The sequence below is a fragment of the Choloepus didactylus genome, chromosome 13 (assembly GCF_015220235.1).
Source record: "Choloepus didactylus isolate mChoDid1 chromosome 13, mChoDid1.pri, whole genome shotgun sequence".
Taxonomy (NCBI): domain Eukaryota; kingdom Metazoa; phylum Chordata; class Mammalia; order Pilosa; family Megalonychidae; genus Choloepus; species Choloepus didactylus.
In genome coordinates, this window is record NC_051319.1 from 65,500,858 (window position 1) to 65,506,968 (window position 6,111).

Sequence of the window (6,111 nt, forward strand, 5' to 3'; positions counted from 1 at the left end):
GGGATGTTTTTAAACTTAAATGAAAAATGAAATCAAATTGTAGACATTTTGCCAATTAATTTTTAAATACATCTTGGATAGCTTTCCATATCATTAAATATAGATCAGTCCCATTATTTTAACCATGAAATGTTATTCCATAAGGTAGAAATATTAGAATGCATTCAATCTCTATTGAAACATTTTTTATAATTTTTCTAAATTTTGTTTACCACTGCGAATGATGTTACCCAACATATAATGATGACATCTGAATATCTTTGTGCATGTATTCATAGTGCCTGTTTTTCCACAGAAATTGCTAGAAAAGGGATTTCTGAGTCACTGTATGGAACTGCTGATAGATACTGCTGCCTTTCTTCCAGAATGGTTCTGCCTATTTTATTGATGGTATGTGGAGCTGCCAGTTGTCTCATATTATCATCAGGGCCTGATACTATCCATCAATATAACAGGGGTCATTTACTCATTATTGTTTTAATTTGCATTTCAGTGATTACTAATATAGTTGAGAAGCTGTTCATTTGTATTTCTTCTTTTCCAAATTACACTTGAATCCTTCAACCATTTTTTCTATTTTTTTCTTTTCCTAACTGATATTTTTGGAGTTTTGTACATAGTCTATATGTTAATCCATTGTCTGTTAAATATGTTGAAATTATTTGTCTCTCAACTTTAATTTTCTTTTAGGTTTGTGGGTATTTTTGTTATAAGGAAGTTTTATATTTTTACCAGGTCAAATCAATCATATTTTCAGGTGCTATATCTTATTTAGGTAATTATCTTCTCAAGATTTTTGAACAAATATTATCCCAGATACCCTTGTATTTTTATATTTCTCATGATTTGCTCTTCTATCCATCAGATATTTGCTTCTGTAAGGTATTAGTTGAAGATCTAACTTTATTATCAATTTGTCACAAAAATCCTATTGAATACTTTATCTTTTCCCCTTTGATTTGAAATCGTAAAATTATCCCCCCACACACATGGATTTGTTTCCAGGCTGTCTATTCTGTTTATGATTTATGGATTTTTCATGCACCAATCACACTGTTGTAATTACTAACTTTGAAGTATGTTTATATATGAAAGGACAATTCCTCCTCTTTGATTTGTTTTTTCAAAATATCATTGACAAATTATGTGTATTTTCTCTAATATATGAACTTATCTTGACAATATCAATTATAAAAATTATTAGAACTTGGATTAGCATTGCAATAAATATATACAATTTGATAGGAATGAATATTTGAAAGAATGAATCTTTCCACTTAAGAACATGGTAAGTCTTCCCATTTGTTTAGATTTTCTTTTAGGTCCTCTGGTAAAGTATTATGTCTCTTTATCTGTTTTACATTTCTTGTTAGGTTTATTCATCGATATTTTGTGGGATTTTCTTTTTTGGGGGCTGGTATGTAGGCTACTTTTTTTCATTACATTTTTTAATTGATTATTTTTCACATGTACAAGTATTCTTATTTTTGCATAGCCAGCTTATATCCAGCAACTAATTGACCTCTCCTACTATTCCAAGTATATATATTTTTGAGCCTTTTGGATTTTGCAGGTACAAAATTATTGTCTGCAAATACTGATAGTTTGTTCTTTCTTTCCAATACCAGTTGCTCTACTTTCTTTCTTTCTTTTTTTTTCTTATTACATTGACTAGGACCTCATGTACAATATTGAAGACTAGCAGTGATAGTGGATACTTTTTGGCTACATTGTGATTTGAGTGGCAAAGCTTTTAATGATTTACCATCAACTATTTGGTTAATTGTAAGTTACTCATAGATAGTTGTTAGTTTTAGAAACTCCATGTTTTCCTCCTTAGTAGATATTTTTTAAATAAAAATGAGAGTTGAATTTTATGCAATGGATTTTTTTAGGTATCTATTTAGACGAACATGTGGTTTTTTCCTATTAATTTATTTAATCTGTTAGTTGATGAATTGTATTTATATATTTTCTGCTTACATTCCTGAGATTTACTTTATCTGGTTACAATGTGTTTCTTAAATATTCTATTGGATTCAATTTGTTAATAATTTATTTAGATTTTTGCATTTTTGTTCCCAAGTGAAATTGGCCTAGTATGTGTGTGCAGGTAATGCTAGCCTCTTAGAAAGGGTTGAGAGACTTTCCTTCAGTTTTCATGCCATGGAAGATTTTATGTAACAGGAAAACATTCAGTATCTTGACTGTTTGATAAAACTTGCCTAAATTATCATTTGAGTTTCATATCTTTCTTTATGAATAGAGCTTTATTTGTACATTTTCAATTTTATTAAGGTTGTATATGTACACAATTTAGATAATTACCTAGTTTTATGAAGTTTGTTAAGAAAAATAGCAGGCCCAGCCCCCCTCCTCACCACTATCCCACACACACTTTTCCCATTCTTCAATCACTTTCAAATCACATTTGTTTGGATACCAATATATTTGGGTTATTCTAACCATGTTATGCTTTATTTTTACTATTCTTTGATTCTATTTACTGGTGATTTTGTTATTTTTTCATATTGTTCCTTATTTTATTAATCATCAATTTTTCCCTTCCCTTGTTTTTTATCCTTCTGTTGGAAAATTGTGGATCCTATTTCCAGTGGTTATGCTTAAATTTAACATATAGGTCTAATTGCTGGAGGTGGGGCAAGATGGTGGACTAGTGAGCTGTATGTTTTAGTTACTCCTCCAGGAAAGTAGGTAGAAAGCCAGGAACTGCGTGGACTGGACACCACAGAGCAATCTGACTTTGGGCATATTTCATACAACACTCATGAAAACGTGGAACTGCTGAGATCAGCGAAATCTAAGCCCAATACAGAAGCCTTCAAAGACTTGCAATTTGGGCAGGTCAAGGCAAGAGCAGAACTAAGAGAGCTCTGAGACAAAACGCAATAATCCAGTGGCTGGGAAAATTCACTAAACACCACAACTTCCCAAGAAAAGGGGGTGTCCACTCACAGCCATCATCCTGGTGGACAGGAAACACTCCTTCCCATTGCCAGCCCCATAGCCCAGAGCTGCCCCAGACAGCCCAGTGTGACGGAAGTGCTTCAAATAACAGGCACACACCACAAAACTGGGCATGGACATTAGCCTTCCCTGCAACCTCAGTTGATTGTCCCAGAGTTGGGAAGGTGGAGCACTGTGAATTAACAAAGCCCCATTTAGCCATCATTTCAGCAGACTGGGAGCCTCCCTACACAACCCAGCAGCCCAGAACCGCCCTGGGGGGACGGCACTCACCCATGACATAGCACAGTCATCCCTCAACAGAGGACCACGGGGTGCACGGCCTGGAAGAGGGACCCACTTGCAAGTCTCAGGAGCCATACGCCAAAACCAAGGACTTGTGGGTCAGTGGCAGAGACAAACTGTGGCAGGACTGAACTGAAGGATTAGACTATTGCAGCAGCTTTAAAACTCCAGGATCACCAGGGAGATTTGATTGTTAGAGCCACCCCCCCCCTCCCTGACTGCCCAGAAACACGCCCCATATACAGGGTGGGCAACACCAACTACACACACAAGTTTGGTACACCAATTGGACCCCACAAGACTCACTCCCCCACTCACCACAAAGGCAAAGCAGGGGAGAACTGGCTTGTGGAGAACAGGTGGCTCATGGACGCCACCTGCTGGTTAGTTAGAGAAAGTGTACTCCACGAAGCTGTAGATCTGATAAATTAGAGATAAGGACTTCAATTGGTCTACAAATCCTAAAAGAACCCTAACAAGTTAAGCAAATGCCAAGAGACCAAAAACAACAGAAAATTACAAAGCATATGAAAAAACCAGACGATATGGATAACCCAAGCCCAAGCACCCAAATCAAAAGATCAGAAGAGACACAGCACTTAGAGCAGCTACTCAAAGAACTAAAGATGAACAATGAGACCATAGTATGGGATACAAAGGATATCAAGAAGACCCTAGAAGAGCATAAAGAAAACATTGCAAGACTAAAAAAATAGATGATCTTATGGAAATTAAAGAAAATGTTGACCAAATTAAAAAGATTCTGGACACTCATAGTACAAGACTAGAGGAAGTTGAACAATGAATCAGTGACCTGGAAGATGACAGAATGGAAAATGAAAGCATAAAAGAAAGAATGGGGAAAAAAATTGAAAAAAATTGAAACAGACCTCAGGGATATGACAGATAATACAAAAAGCCCGAATATAAGACTCATTGGTGTCCCAGAAGGGGAAGAAAAGGGTAAAGGTCTAGGAAGAGTATTCAAAGAAATTGTTGGGGAAAACTTCCCAAATCTTCTAAAGAACATAAATGCACAAATCATAAATGCTCAGCGAATTCCAAATAGAATAAATCCAAATAAAACCACTCCGAGACATATGAGGATCACACTGTCAAACATGGAAGAGAAGGAGCAAGTTCTGAAAGCAGCAAGAGAAAAGCAATTCACCACATACAAAGGAAACAGCATAAGACTAAGTAGTGACTACTCAGCAGCCACCATGGAGGCAAGAAGGCAGTGGCATGATATATTTAAAATTCTGAGTGAGAAAAATTTCCAACCAAGGATACTTTATCCAGCAAAGCTCTCCTTCAATTTGAGGGAGAGCTTAAATTTTTCACAGACAAACAAATGCTAAGAGAATTTGCTAACAAGAGACCTGCCCTACTGGAGATACTCAAGGGAGCCCTACAGACAGAGAAACAAAGAAAGGACAGAGAGACTTGGAGAAAGGTTCAGTACTAAAGAGATTCGGTATGGGTACAATAAAGGATATTAATAGAGAGAGGGGGAAAATATATATGACAAACATAAACCAAAGGAAGATGGCTGATTCAAGAAATGCCTTCATGGTTATAACGTTGAATGTAAATAGATTAAACTCCCCAATTAAAAGATATAGATTCGCAGAATGGATAAAAAAAAAATGAACCATCAATATGTTGCGTACAAGAGACTCATCTTAGACACAGGGACACAAAGAAACTGAAAGTGAAAGGATAGTAAAAAATATTTCATGCAAGCTACAGCCAAAAGAAAGCAGGTTTAGCAATATTAATCTCAGATAAAATAGACTTTAAATGCAGGGATGCTTTGAGAGACAAAGAAGGCCACTATGTACTAATAAAAGGGGCAATTCAACAAGAAGAAATAACAATCATAACTGTCTACGCACTGAATCAAGGTGCCACAAAATACATGAGAGAAACACTGGCAAAACTAAAGGAAGCAATTGATGTTTCCACAATAATTGTGGGAGACTTCAACACATCACTCTCTCCTATAGATAGATCAACCAGACAGAAGGCCAATAAGGAAATTGAAAACCTAAACAATCTGATAAATGAATTAGATTTAACAGACATATACAGAACATTACATCCCAAAATCACCAGGATACACATATTTTTCTAGTGCTCACGGAACTTTCTCCAGAATAGATCATATGCTGGGACATAAAACAAGCCTCAATAAATTTAAAAAGATTGAAATTATTCAAAGCACATTCTCTGACAACAATGGAATACAATTAGAAGTCAATAACCATCAGAGACTTAGAAAATTCACAAATACCTGGAGGTTAAACAACACACTCCTAAACAATCAGAGGGTTAAAGAAGAAACAGCAAGAGAAATTGCTAAATATATAGACACAAATGAAAATGAGAACACAACATACCAAAACCTATGGGATGCAGCAAAAGCAGTACTGAGGGGGAAATTTATAGCACTAAACGCATATATTAAAAAGGAAGAAAGAGCCAAAATCAAAGAACTAATGGATCAACTGAAGAAGCTAGAAAATGAACAGCAAACCAATCCTTAACCAAGTAGAAGAAAAGAAATAACAAGGATTAAAGCAGAAATAAATGACATAGAGAACAGAAAAACAATAGAGAGGATAAATATCACCAAAAGTTGGTTCTTTGAGAAGATCAACAAGATTGACAAGCCCCTAGCTAGACTGACAAAATCAAAAAGAGAGAAGACCCATATAAACAAAATAATGAATGAAAAAGGTGACATAACTGCAGATCCTGAAGAAATTAAAAAAATTATAAGAGGATATTATGAACAACTGTATGGCAACAAACTGGATAATGTAGAGGAAATGG